A 14,510-nucleotide genomic window follows, 5' to 3' on the forward strand; every position below is an offset into this window, starting at 1 on the left:
GGTATGAACACTACGAGTTCGTAGTAATGCCGTTTGGTTTAAAATAATGCTCTGGAAGCATTCATAGATTTGATGAATCGAGTATTTTAATTTTACTTGGATTAATTTGAGGTGGTCTGTATTGATGACATTCTGGTATACTCGAATACAAAGATAGAGCAAAATGCTTATATTCGTATTGTACTTGAAATACTTAAGGATAAAAAGTTATATGCTAAACTGTCAAAGTGTGAGTTTTGGCTATCCGAAGTTGATTTTCTTAGTCATGTTGTCTCAGCAGATGACATAAGAGCTAAACAAATATAAAAAAAAAAAGAAATAGAAATAGAAGAAAAAAATAGAAAAGGAAAAGAAAAAAAAGAAAACAGAAAACAGAAAACAGAAAACAGAAAACAGAAAACAGAAAAAAAGAAAAAAGAAAAAAATGAGAGATGATTAAATATATATATATATATATATATATATATATATATATATATATATATATATATATATATATATATATCAATTGTGGAAAAATGTGAGACTAAAGACTTTGAAGTCAAGTCTAATGAAAGTCTGAATTACCGAGGAAGAATTTGTATTCCTCATGATGATGAGTTGAAGAAAGATATTCTTTCTCAGACACATTATTGTCCACTGACTATGCATACAAGTGGGAACAAAATGTATCAGGATGTAAAGAGTCATTTTGGTGGCCAAGTATGAAAAGAAATATTACTAAGTTTGTTGCTACATGTTTGACATGTCAACAAGTAAAAGTTGAGTATAAAGTGCTTTCGTAATTGTTGCAACTGATTTCTATTCTAGAGTGGAAATAGTAAATAGTCACTATGGATTTTGTTACAGGGTTACCTTTGATATCAAATAAAAAGGATTCTATTTGGATGATAGTGACCGGTTAATTAAATAGGCACATTTCATTCAGATGTGAATGGACTATGCATTGGATAATATACAGAGTTGTATATCAAGGAAATAGTTCGACTACATGGAATGCCAGTATCCATTATATAGGACAGGGATCCAAAGTTCACTTTAAGATTTTGGAAATCTTTGCATAAAGTTTTAGGTACTTGATTGAATTTCAGTACGACTTTTCATCCACAGACGGATGGTAAGTCAAAAAGTACTATTCATATATTATAAGATATGTTGAGTGCAAGTGTTATGGATTCTAAGGAATCATGGGAAAAGAAAAGTATTTTCTTTTAGCAGAACTTTCCTACAATAACAGTTATTAATTGAGTAACAAGATGGCTCAGTATGAAACTTTCTGTTGAAAAAAAATGTCGAACACAATTAAATTAGTTCGAGTAAAAAGATCGAAATCTGGTTGGCCAGATTTATTGAAAGAGGTTGAGGATAAAGTAGTGATAATTCAAGAAAATCTCGAGATGGCATTTAATCGACAAAAGTCTTATGCATACTTGAAGTGAAAAGAGATTGAATTTCATGAAGGTGATAAAGTTTTTCTTAAAGTATCGCCTTGGAAAACAAAATTTTGTGTTTTGAGTGCAAAGGAAAACTAAGTCTAAGATTCATTAGACCTTATGAGATATTAAAAAGAGTTAGACTGATGGCTTGTCATTTAGCATTAACTCTGGAGGTAATTGAGATCCAAAGTTGAACAAAGTGCACAATGTTTTTCATGTGTCGATGCTTAGAAAGCATTGATTAGATGTTTCACATATCATTTCATCAGAGGAAATTAAGATCCGACCAGATTTGATTTATAAAGAATGTTGGGATTTTTCGGACGCTCAAATCAACAACCAGAATTGCTTGCAAAGAGGGTCAGGATCGGTTTTTGAGTATAGAGAGTAAGGAGATTGAAAGATAGAGAATTGCACAACGATTTATAGTGGTTCGACTTCTCAACCAAGTCTACATCCACTACCTTAGCTCCTCACCAAGGATTTTCCAACAAATTCACTAATTTGTTCTTTCTTTTAAGGACAAAGAGATAACCTTACAACTCCCTAGTTTTTTCGGGCTAAACTAGAACATTTCCCTAGATTTTACACGGGATAAGCTAGAACCTTTCCCCTTTACAAAAGGATAAGAAATGTAAACAAGAAAACCTCTCTAAGGTAGGTGTTTACAAGAATTAAGCTCACAAGAATAAAATATTTACAAGAGAAAGATGAAATAAGATTGAAGAACTTTTCTCTTGTGTTTGATTACTTGGATAGTTGTTCTCTTGCTTCTTCAAGTGTCCTTAGCTTGTATTTATAGCTTGGAATGAGTTTAAAGCCGTATATAGCCGTTGAGGATGTTTTGGAGCTGTTTGGGGATGTTTTTTATGCTCAAAAAGGCTACCTACGATAGGGGGTATTGGTACCCCTTCATAGGGTATCGATACTACTTCATAAAATTCAAATTAAACTAGTCGTTGCAGCTAGGGGGTATAGATACCCCTGTGGGTATCGATACCCGGGGTATGGATACCTCTGCAGGGGTATCGGTACCCTATAGCATTTTTGCTCAAATTTGAATTTTAATGGACTTTGAATTATTTTTGAAACCTTTTAAAACTTTGAATAAATTCAATTAAGTCCAAAAACATTTTGTAAATTCAATTCAAGTCCAAAAACCATTTTGTCTTAAATTGTTATATCAAAACATAGTTCAACAATCTCCCCCTTTTTTATATAACAAAACATTTGAAAAATTATTTTTGGCAAAACTCCCCTTAATAAAATGTTTAATGAAAAAAATACCAATTGTTACAAAAGGATATTAATTGTTGAAAAGATAACCAATTGTTGGAAAATATATGAAAATGTTAAGCTCCCCCTTTTTCATTAAGAAATTGATTTTTTTTTTTCAAACCAAAACTTCTCCCCCTTCTTGTTATATCAAAAATAATTCAATCTTTAAAGTTCAAAATAACTTTGGAGAGTAAGTGATAAATTTGGAATTTTAAAAATCATTTGAAAAATCAAAGCTCCCCCTTAATAAATGCATTCCAAACAAAAATTAAGCTTTAAGGTCTTGACACTTAAAAAAATTGAATTTCAACAAAGAATAACAAACATGTTAGTAGCACATAAAATTCAATGTATCCAAGTCTAAAATACTTTATGCAATACCAATTGTTGAAATTTGATATTAATACCAATTGTTTAAAATTAAGTGCATTTGCATAAAATTTTCCAAAAATGTTATGCATTTTGAAAATTTTGATATCAATTGTTAGAGAGATATCATTTTCATTTAAACCATATGCATAATCATTTAAATTTAGGTCTAAAATTTAAAATTTGTAAATTCAAAACATTTGAAAAGTTGATATCAATTGTTAGAGAGATATCATTTGCATTTAAAACCAATTTTGACCAAAATTCATTATGATGAACTAAAAATTCTGAAAAAAATTAAAACATTAAAATGTTCATCATAACTTCCTTTTAACATACATGAGATTAAAAATAATACATAATTATTTAAAATCAAAACTCATGCATGCTTAAAATTAAATGAGCAACAAAATAACCAAAATTAAAAGCATTAAGCTTAGAGGCTACCCATTCCTTTTTCATGTGTGGCTAGAGCATCTTGAATATCATCATCTTCATCACCATTGCTCCCACACACCTACAAGAGACATTCATTTCGATTTTGGTATCCAAATTGCTTTGGATCCTTGGACATTAGTTTCAATGCCCCTTGTTCCCTTAGGAACCCATAATTGTTTAATTTTAAAATATTTTCCTTTATTTAAAGGACAAGTATGTTCCAAATGACCATGATAATGACAATGTGAGCATATTGGCATTATTGAACTAAATGAATTATTTAAAATGATTTCTTTTTCTTTTGTTAAGCATTCAAGCTTAACTTTTAAATCAAAATTTTCTTTTTCAAAACTATCAATTTTTATTTTTGAAAGCTCTAAATCTATTTTCAAAATTTCATTTTTTCTTTCAAAATATGTTTTTGTTTTCAAAAGAAAATTGTTTTTGATTTTAAATTTTGAAATCATTTTCTTATATTTGGAGTTCATGGTCTCAAACTCTGAATATAACCTATTAAAAGCATCTTGTAACTCATCAAACGTATATGAATTAAATTCATTTGAGTTAGAAGATACCTCGTGCTCTTCATAAGCCATTAGAGACACCACCTTTATTGGTTCTTCTTTCTTGTTTCCATGGATTTCATCGAGCTTATTCCAAAGCTCCTTGGCACTTGAACATGAAGAAACCCCTTAATAGATTTTAGGACTAAATGCACAAAACAACATGTGCATAACTTTGGCATTAAGTTGAGCTTTTTTCCGTTCTTTGTCACTCCGCTTCTTCTCCTTCTTCTTTGGAGAAGAGTAGACATTCTCGATTATCTCCCATACATCAAGATCATTGGATTGGATGAATACCTTCATTAATTTCTTCCAATGATGATAGTTGACTCCATTGAAGTATGGAGGTTTGTCGGTTGGTAGGGAGTCTTCCATGTGGAACGAGTCGAAAGTGGAAGCCATCTTCTTGGTTCTGTAGGGAATTGGTAGAGCTTTTTCTAGGATCGTATCAAGGTGGTTAAACATTTTTAATGAGTTAGGCTCTGATGACAATTGTTGGGATTTTTGGACGCTCGAATTGATAATCGAAATTGTTTTCAAAGTGGGTCGGGATCAGTTTTTGAGTATAGGAAGTAAGGAGATTGAAAGATAGATAATTGCACAACGATTTATAGTGGTTCGACTTCTCAACCAAGTCTACATCCACTACCTTAGCTCCTCACCAAGGATTTTCCAACAAATTCACTAATTTGTTCTTTCTTTTAAGGATAAAGAGATAACCTTACAACTCCCTAGTTTTTCCGGGCTAAACTAGAACCTTTCCCTAGCTTTTACACGGGATAAGCTAGAACCTTTCCCCTTTACAAAAGGATAAGAAATGTAAACAAGAAAACCTCTCTAAGGTAGGTGTTTACAAGAATTAAGCTCACAAGAACAAAATATTTACAAGAGAAAGATGAAATAAGATTGAAGAAATTTTCTCTTGTGTTTGATTGCTTGGATAGTTGTTCTCATGCTTCTTCAAGTGTCCTTAGCTTGTATTTATAGATTGGAATGAGTTTGAAGTCGTATATAGCCGTTGGGGATGTTTTAGAGTCGTTGGGGATGTTTTTTCTGCTCAAAAAGGCTGCCTACGATAGGGGGCATCGGTACCCCTTCATAGGGTATTGGTAATACTTCATAAAATTCAAATTAAACTAGTCGTTACAGCCAGGGGGTATAGATACCCCTAGGGGTATCGATACCCGAGGTATAGATACCCTAGGGGGTATCGATACCCTGGGTATGGATACCCCTAGGGGGTATAGATACCCTCTGAGCAATCTGGAATTTGAGCCTTCAGGGGGGTATGGATACCCCTGCAAGGGGGTATCGGTACCCTATAGCATTTTTTCTCAAATTCGAATTTTAATGGACTTTGAATTATTTTTGAAACCTTTTAAAACTTTGAATAAATTCAATTAAGTCCAAAAACATTTTGTAAATTCAATTCAATTCAAGTCCAAAACCATTTTCCCTTAAATTGTTATATCAAAACATAGTTCAACAAAGAAGAAACAATATGGATATTGGCTCTAGAAATCAAAGAACTACGTAGCATGACGATTCCTCTATTCAAAGTTATTTAGCAAAATCATAATGTCGATGATGTTGCTTGTGAAAGAGAGGATGATATGAAGAAATAATATCCACACCTTTTCATATCATGTTGAATATTAAGATTAAATAGGTTCAAAATCTAATGATTAGCCTGATCTTCACAAAATCCTCAAATTAAGGAGGAAAAAGCGGAATTTATAAAGTTTACAAGATCAAAAGAGGTTTTTACATAAGCCGCATGCACATTTTACTAGTCAGTAAAACCCTAAATTAGGGTTATGAATTTATAAGGGAAAAAGGGATTTAGGGTTTTCATAGAAAGTTTTAAAATTCGAGGATGAATTTTCTTAAGGAGGGGAGAATTGTAATACCCCAAAAATTTAGATAATGACCAAAATGTAAATTTTGAAAGTTTAATGGTCAAAGTAGAAAATTGGGAAAAGTTTAAGAAATTAAGTGGTAAATTTCCCAAAAAGAATTTTATTCCATAAATTGATTTATTCAGTTACCAAATTATAAATTTGGTAAAGTTTGGTGACCAAAGTATAAACTTTGAAAAGTTTTGGGATCAAAAAGTAATTTTAAAAAATTAAAAAGGGTTCACAAAAATAAGAAAATAAAAATATTATTTTCACATTTTAAAATGTTGGAAAATAATTTTTAATGGTTTAATTTTATGTTTAATTTGGTCTGTTTGATTAAAGTGATTGAATTGTAATTTTTGGAAATTGCAAGGGCAAAACGGTAAAGTGGAAAACTATTTTGTTCATCTTTCACTAATGGGAGAAGATAATGTTGATGTCTCATGATTTGGAAGATGATAAAGATAAGTATCTAGGTTTTATGGTAATTATGAAGTTTCATTAAGGGTATATTGGTATTTTCCCAAGTTAATGAATTAAATATTAATTTAAAGGATGATAAGCATAATATCAATATAAAATATCATGCCAAGATGTTCATCTTCTCCAGAAAAGGACGTGAGATAGCTTGGAGGTAAAGAAAAAATATTTATTTTCCATTTTTGAGTTAATTCCTTTGGAATTCGAGTTATGCCGTGAAATAGGAAAGTGATCTACGCAAAAAACGCTATCATATGGTACCAATATTGCTTTCTAATCTTACTGGATTTCGAAGATCCCAAATTCTACAGTTCGTGTTCATATAAGGGATCATGAAATTGATAATGAATCTTGATGATTTTGAGGTTGTAGATTCATATTCAAGCTTGTATGATGATTAAAACATGTTCAATCTTCCTATAAATAATTCTTTAAAATTCGGTCAAAAGAGGAAATTGTAAAACTTTGTGTTCCAATGAGAGTTGATTAGGGATTTGATTGTATAGATGCTATAAGGTTGATTGAAAATTGAATCATGCTTGAATCGAATAAAAATCGAACAAAATCATGAAAAACCTAGTTTTGGAACTTTAAACCATTAGGCCTTAGTCTTAAAGGATGAGAAAAATTATGGAATAATTATATAAGGTCTAGAAATGATGTAGAAAGTATTCTACAAGCCTTAGAAAAATTTGGGGACCATTTTGGATTTTTTGAAAAGTTGGGGTACTAATTTAGAAATTTTAGAAAGTTGTGAATGGTTGTATAATTGTTTAATAGTTGATGTACTACATTGGAAAATGCTATTTTGGAATTGAAATGAGTGTTAGTTGTGAAATATGACTATTTTGGAAGTTTGAAAAGATTGGTGATTTAAGTACAACATTAACATAGTTGGGGTACTTAAATGTAATTATACCTTTGTAAAAGCATTTGAATGGTAATAAATTCAATGCTGCAATTTTTGATATTAAGAATCTAAGTGATAAAATGGTGAAAGACCATTTTGAGTAAATTGGAAAAGTTGGTTCCAATGTTAAATTCCAATGTTAAAAGGAATTATTAAGTGTTAAGTATTTTGATAGAAAATGAGTTTCAAGTTTATTATGGAGTTATTTTGGGATATGTTTATGTATGTACAATACTAACATATGTATCATTATGAATTTGTGATTTATAGAGATCGTGATTGATTTGTGATCGAAGCAAGTCAAATAGAAAAGGGTTTATTGTGGAACATAGTGAGGCATATATTTTGAAAGATATGAAGTGTCAAGATGAGTGCAGTAAATACATGAAATTGTACATAGATGTTTTATACATCATCAGGAAGACTTGCGATAAGTCGACCTTATTTATATCAGCATGATATTATGTCATTGTTATAACTTCGACATGACATTGATATGTCATAATGTGAAATTATAATGCATTGATCATGAATAATGTGATATTTTACCATGAATGTTATTTCGGGTATGAACTGCCCAATGTTATATATTGATAATATACTTTGCCATGGATGGATAAAAAAAATAGACTATATGCCCAAGTAAGTCTTTGAGGGATAGGGTATAGTTGGCATGCCATAGAGTATAGCAGTTGTAGGTTTATAATAGCACTATAGTGTGTAAGGGCACTATGTGCGAGAAGGTGGATACGACCTTATGTATCATGTCTGGATTAGCACTATAGCGTAAGCTTAGTGCAGGTGGTGGGCACGACCTTATGTGTCATATCCGGATTAGCATTATGGCGTAAGCTTAGTGCAGGTTTAGCACTATGGTGCATGTATTTTACTCGAATACCCAGGGTCCTCAGGGTTTTATATTGGGTTATGGGCTATGGTTTATGGCTTATAGAATAATGGTAAGTATATTGGTAAAATGAGCTTACGGGCTTATGGGATAAATGGCAAGTATATTGGAAAGAATTTTTATATTCAGTTATAATATTTTGATCATGGTAAAATATTAGATATGTTGGTAACATGATTTTAAGGCATTTTGATTTTGACAATGAAATTCATGCATGAGTTGTATTGCACTGTTTAATTTTTTAATTGCCTCACTAAGTATATACTTAGCGTGTGATGATTTTCACGCGTAGGTAAAAAGCCAAGAATAGAGAAAAGAGTACAAGGCACTCCGAGCATCCAGGAATACACTACAATATCAGTAAGACATCCTATGATGGAATTTTGACTTAGATAGTGGCATGTAATTATTAATGTTCTATTGGTTTGTTGAAATAATCTGAAAACAAAATGATAACTTTATAGTGGTGAAAGGTTAATTTTTTATGAGTTTTGTATATATTTTTCTGAAATTACTGTAGCAGTGCATCGATACACATTTTAAATTCGATGTTTTTGTGTATCGGTACACTGTTCACTGTATTGTAGCAGTGCATCGGTACACTGTTCACTGTTCACGATACTATTTAAATAGTACAGTACTATTCATAAAAACATCTTTTGCCTTAAATTTGTTTTAACGAAACAAAATTCATATGATATGATATTTTATAATATCATTTACCATTTAAAAAAAATAGATTTTAAATCACTTTTAAATTGGAAATGGTATTAGAAATTCAAGTGACATCTATAATTTGTATAGGTATAATTATACGGGTTATGGGTGTTACAATTTCACATATTAGTTATCAAATTATTATTTACATCCTATGCTTAGTTGATCATGTTTTTCATATCATTAAATATATGCTATGATTACATATCATTTCTTAGGATATTATCATTACATGTTTCCATTTATCATTTATTATGAATACCATGTTATATGATATTCATGCATACAACATATTCATATCTTTATGATTTATACACAATGTTATATTAAGTATGTTAGAATAATCTTGCATTCATTTAAGCATGATTAATTACATTCATGAAATAACAACATGCTTAATTATTCATTTGTTAGCTCATGTGCATTCACTTTAGCTCCTAGGTCTTTTACATTAGCTTACAGATGTTATATCATTATGTACTTAGCTCATGATATGCATTCATAGCTCATGATATGCATTCATAGCTCATATCACTCAAACACCTCACGACAACATGCATTTTACCTTAAATGAGCTCATATATTTCTTATTTTATTTGTTTGTTGATTCCTATAGGTGAAACACAAAGCAAGGCATATTATGGTAGCTTGGTTAGCTAAAAGGACAAGCATAGCAGCTCACACTAGCTCATGAACGTTATGACAGCTCATTTTATCACTTAAGGAGCTTCAACTTAGCTGGAGGAGCTAGCATGTAGCTGAAGTTAGCTAGAGGAGAGCTTTGGACCAAATTACACTGAAAAGTGGACTAAAGGTAGCTGGAAGTAGTAGAGGAGCTGAGAAGACCAAAGCTAACTATCTTGAGTTCATCAAGCCATAACTCACCTAGTTAGCTACCAAGACACTCATCTAGCTAGTTCATCTCGATACTGTCCAAGGACTTCAAGATATCATCCTATGGTTGCAACCTCACCAAAGCATTGCAAGAAGACCCATGTGCATTCAAGTAGACTGCCATGTGTATCATTCAAGCATATCCACTCCATGTGACATCCAATAGGTGCAAAAACACCAAGGGAAGCTTCCTATTCGGCCAAAGGCTCATTCCTCTTCATTTTTGGCACCAAGTAACTTCCAAATGCATTAAAAACATCCTTAGGTCCGAACCAACACCTTATTATTCGTCCAAGAGCATGTATGTTCATTAAAGTAATGCATTTTCATTAAAAAAAAACATTTATTTTCAAAGGGATTTCAACCTTAGCCGAACCATCATGTATCTATTCGGCCTAAACCCTTTGAAAACTATAAATAAGCTAGTCCTATTCATTTGTAAACACACATTTCTTATAATTTAAAGTGAGATTATTCTCTTTTCTCAAGTCATTGTGACTTTTATCGACTTATCAAGTAATTTAATTACTTCTTGCATCAATCCCTTTTACTTGATACTTGTGGTTCCTATCTCCCTATAGATAGTAGGTCAAGTCCTTTGTTACCACCCCTTAGAAAGATTTGTAAGGCTGGGTCTTTACTCATTGTAGCACTGGCTCTTCTTTGGTTATTCTAAGATACTATCCTCACCAACCATCCTTTGTTTCATCACCATACCATAGCCATATCAACATACTTCCGCTACCATTTCTCTTAACATAAATAGCCCTCCATTTCACCTTTACATTTACCACCAAACCATCTATTTGAGCCATTCACTTATGCAAGTTGTTTTGCTTCCTTCCTAGATCCACAATCAATTAAAAAGGTAGGAGTACCTTACATCAGTAATTAATACCTTTTTATCTATCAATGACCTCTTTTTATGATGCAAATGCTAAAAAGACAAACATGAAAGAAAAACGTTATTAAGATAAAAAAAATATAAATGATGAAAGTAAAAATAAGAAGGACAAAGTGCATGAGTAAAAATCATCTTAGGTTTTGAAATGAGGTTTCGGGGTAAGCTCTAATTCCCTGTAGTCTCCTGGTTTAGGTTATAAATAAGGTACCCGAGTTCTCCTTACCTGTGCCATCTAGGGCCTGCCAGACCCTTAGTCCTAAGCCCATTACAAGCTTATGTGGACTAAATTAAACTCGAGAGGATACATTCCCTTATGCCCATACGAATAATAAATTCACATGAAGATAGAAGGTATATGAATCCCGAAGGTTACTTGCTAGGCCCATACGGAGAATAAATTCTCACGAAATCATCCATTTCACCCCCCCACTTAAAAACGGGTTTGGAGCTCGGATATAGAGCCTTAGATGGAAAAAAAGTTTGATAGGCTGAAACCATTGAAAGAGATCGTCAGTACAACTATTTATTTGAAAATATAATCCAAAGTAAGTAATAAGGATCGAAAAAGTTACCTTAAAATTTAAACGTACCCTTTTCATTTAAAAAGACAACTGGAAATTAACCTTTAGCCTGACTCACTTACCTGGTCCCCAGAAAAGTCGCCAAGCTGTCACCGCCGTCTTTCGGGTGGGCTCAGAATTGGGCTTCAACTTTGAAAAATGTTAGAGTCACTACCGATAATTTATTTTAAGAACAAAATGGGTTGATCAGATACCTTGATTTCTTACCTGATCTGCATCTTACCAAAGATATGTCGGATTCGGGAGTTGGTTACAGTCAAGGAAGAATTAACACCCTTGAACTACCCTTTCGGTACTAATTAATTTCCAGTTGACTTTAATTAAGAAAATTGCAAGTTAAATTAAAAGGTAAAATATGATCCAAATTACTTACCTTTAATGGATTTAAAAAAATACACTTACAAAGTCAAAAAAAAGTGTTAGATGTAATAAAATGCAGAATCGAATAAACAAAAATGCATAAATATGGAAATACTAATTGCAAAATTAAATATAAATCGTGACTACAATAAAGAAAGAAAGTAAAATAAATAAATAAACATAAAATCCCTATATAAAATCTAAATAAATAAAATAATAATAATAAAGGACTAATCTAAAAAAGAAAATAAAATAAAATAAAACACAATAAAAATAAAAAAATAAAAATAAATAAGTAAAATAAAAAACAAGGTAAATAAAATAAATAAAACAAAGCAAATTTAAATAGGAATAAAATAATAAAAAATATTAAATCAAATAAAAACATAAACAAAAAAACAATATAAAAAATAATAATAATAGAAAATAAGATAAAAAAAATAAAACAAAACTAATATATATATATAATAAAAAAAGATAAATATATATATATATATAAATAACGTTATGTAAAGAAAAAATATGAAAAAAATAAAAAATAATATATATATATATATATGTTAAGAAAAAATAATAATAAATAAAAAGGAAAAAAAGTAATAAAAATATAGAGATAAATATTAATGTTAAATTAAATAAATAAATATATATATATATATATATAATATTAATAAGGGACTAAATTAAAAGAAAAACAAAATAGAGGGTCGATTTTAAGAGGAATTCTGGATTAAAATTGATTTTGGGATTCAAAATGAATGATTTAAAAGACAAGGGGGACAAAATCTATAATTAGCCCTCTTTTTCGGTAAAACACGCGGATCCTAAGATCTGCGGGTCGGGTCATCGGGCCGATCGGGTTGGGTATAAAAGCCAACAACCCATTAAAACATTTCATTTTCTCATCTTAAAAAAAATCGGATCAAACACCCCCTCTCAAATCCTCTCGTTTGTTCTTGGTGTTCTTCATCTGATGAAGAACACATTTAATTTTTTGTATTTTTAGAAAGCCCTTCGTCCCCTCATCTCAAAAATCCAACTAGTTTTTCTTAAAATAGCATCGGCGAGGGCTAGATCTAAGAGAAAAGATCTCGGTAACCCTCCCCCCGATCATCAGCAGTTTCGAAAAAAGAAGAAGAAAAAAACCGAAACGAAAACTTGAGGTTTACAACACAACAAGAACCGAGAAAGGTAAGAAATCTTACCCTTTTTTATTTCCTTTTCGAAACTTTACAAGTGTGTAGATTCCTTGCGTTTTTCTCCGTAGTTTTTCGTATCTTTCTTGTGTTCTTTTACAAGTATTTATAATGCTTAAAGTCTTATTTTCCATTCGGTTTTAGACTCATATTAGGACTAAAATTGTTGATTTGTTTGTTTGTTTTGTGTCCCACGAGTACATGTCGCCGATGGCCGAGAAGAGCGGGTGGTTGGCCGAGGAAAACGGCCGGTTGATGCGTAAGGCGCGAGGAATCTTCAAAGGGAGATGTGGCGCTGATATTGAGAAGCTAGGGTTTCAAACCCTATCTAATTTGGGTTACACTTTGAGACTGGTTCGGGTCTAAACCGGGTTCACTGTTGGGCTTGGACGTGTAACGTGTCGGCAGTTTTGTCATGGACCTTGGACTGCACAAAACAAATAAAAAAATGTTAGTTTTATAATAATAATAATAATAATAATATATACGTATAATCGGTCAGAAAAAGTGTCTACACTAATAAACAAAACAGGGCAAATTGTAAATATGAAATCCACTACCAAAAATTAGTACAACAGAAACACAGATATCCTACTGAGAAAATATAAATCAGCAAATTCATCTGCCCTGTTCTTTTCAATCTTAACCGGATCTCAATTATGGTTAGATGGAGACTCTTACTTGGCCATCATGACTTTGACAAACTCCTCATAGTTTATCTGTCCATCACCATCGACATCGGCTTCACGGATCATCTAATCGACCTCTTCAACTGTAAGCTTCTCACCAAGATTTGTCATGACATAACGTAGCTCCACAGCGGATATGAAACCGTTCTGGTCCTTGTCAAACACCCTGAAAGCCTCTTTGTGTTCCTCTTCTGAATCGGTATCCTTCATCTTCCTTGCCATCAGGTTAAGGAATTCAGGAAAATCGATGGTCCCATTTCCATCGGCATCAACTTCATTAATCATATCTTGCAGTTCTGCGTCGGTAGGATTCTGGCCAAGTGATTATATTACAGTTCCGAGCTCCTTAGTAGTAATGCACCCTGCAGCAAGGATAAGAATAATGCAACAACCAAATACTAAACTATTGGCACTGAGACAAGCAACACTACTAAATACATTTGGGCAGGGGGGAGATGAACAGTTACTGGCAAAAAGGCACAGTAATTCTATGTTATTCTGGCTCGAGTAAATATCAGAAATGTGACCAGGGCAGATAGATTCAATTTTTTTTCCTTTGTTTCTTCCATGTATTGAGAATTATCAGAGAACCATATCCAATTACTCGTGCCCAAATATGAATTGTACACGAGCACCAGACATGTATACTTCAAGGGGAAAAGAAGAAAAGTCAGAGCAACATAGCAGGAATAGTTCAACTTAAAAGATGGTTGATGATTTTCTAACTTCTATATGTTGTAAATATCTGCCAAAATACTTCACAAAGACTTACATGGCCAAACAAGATAATAACATGTTTTCAATGTGCCAAAAGATGAAAAGAAATAGAATATCAATGTTCAGCAGCAATGAATTCAGTATCAAGTTACCAGAACAACACCATAAGT

The 14,510-nt window shown here is 31.9% G+C and overlaps 1 pseudogene; it reads right to left on the minus strand.

The window, feature by feature from the left end:
* Window positions 1–13,564: 13,564 nt before the first annotated feature.
* LOC120199204 lies at window positions 13,565–14,265 on the minus strand (annotated as a pseudogene).
* Between the last annotated feature and the right edge of the window lie 245 nt (window positions 14,266–14,510).

The sequence above is a fragment of the Hibiscus syriacus genome, unplaced genomic scaffold, assembly GCF_006381635.1.
Source record: "Hibiscus syriacus cultivar Baekdansim isolate YM2019G1 unplaced genomic scaffold, ASM638163v2 tig00005406_pilon, whole genome shotgun sequence".
NCBI lineage: Eukaryota > Viridiplantae > Streptophyta > Magnoliopsida > Malvales > Malvaceae > Hibiscus > Hibiscus syriacus.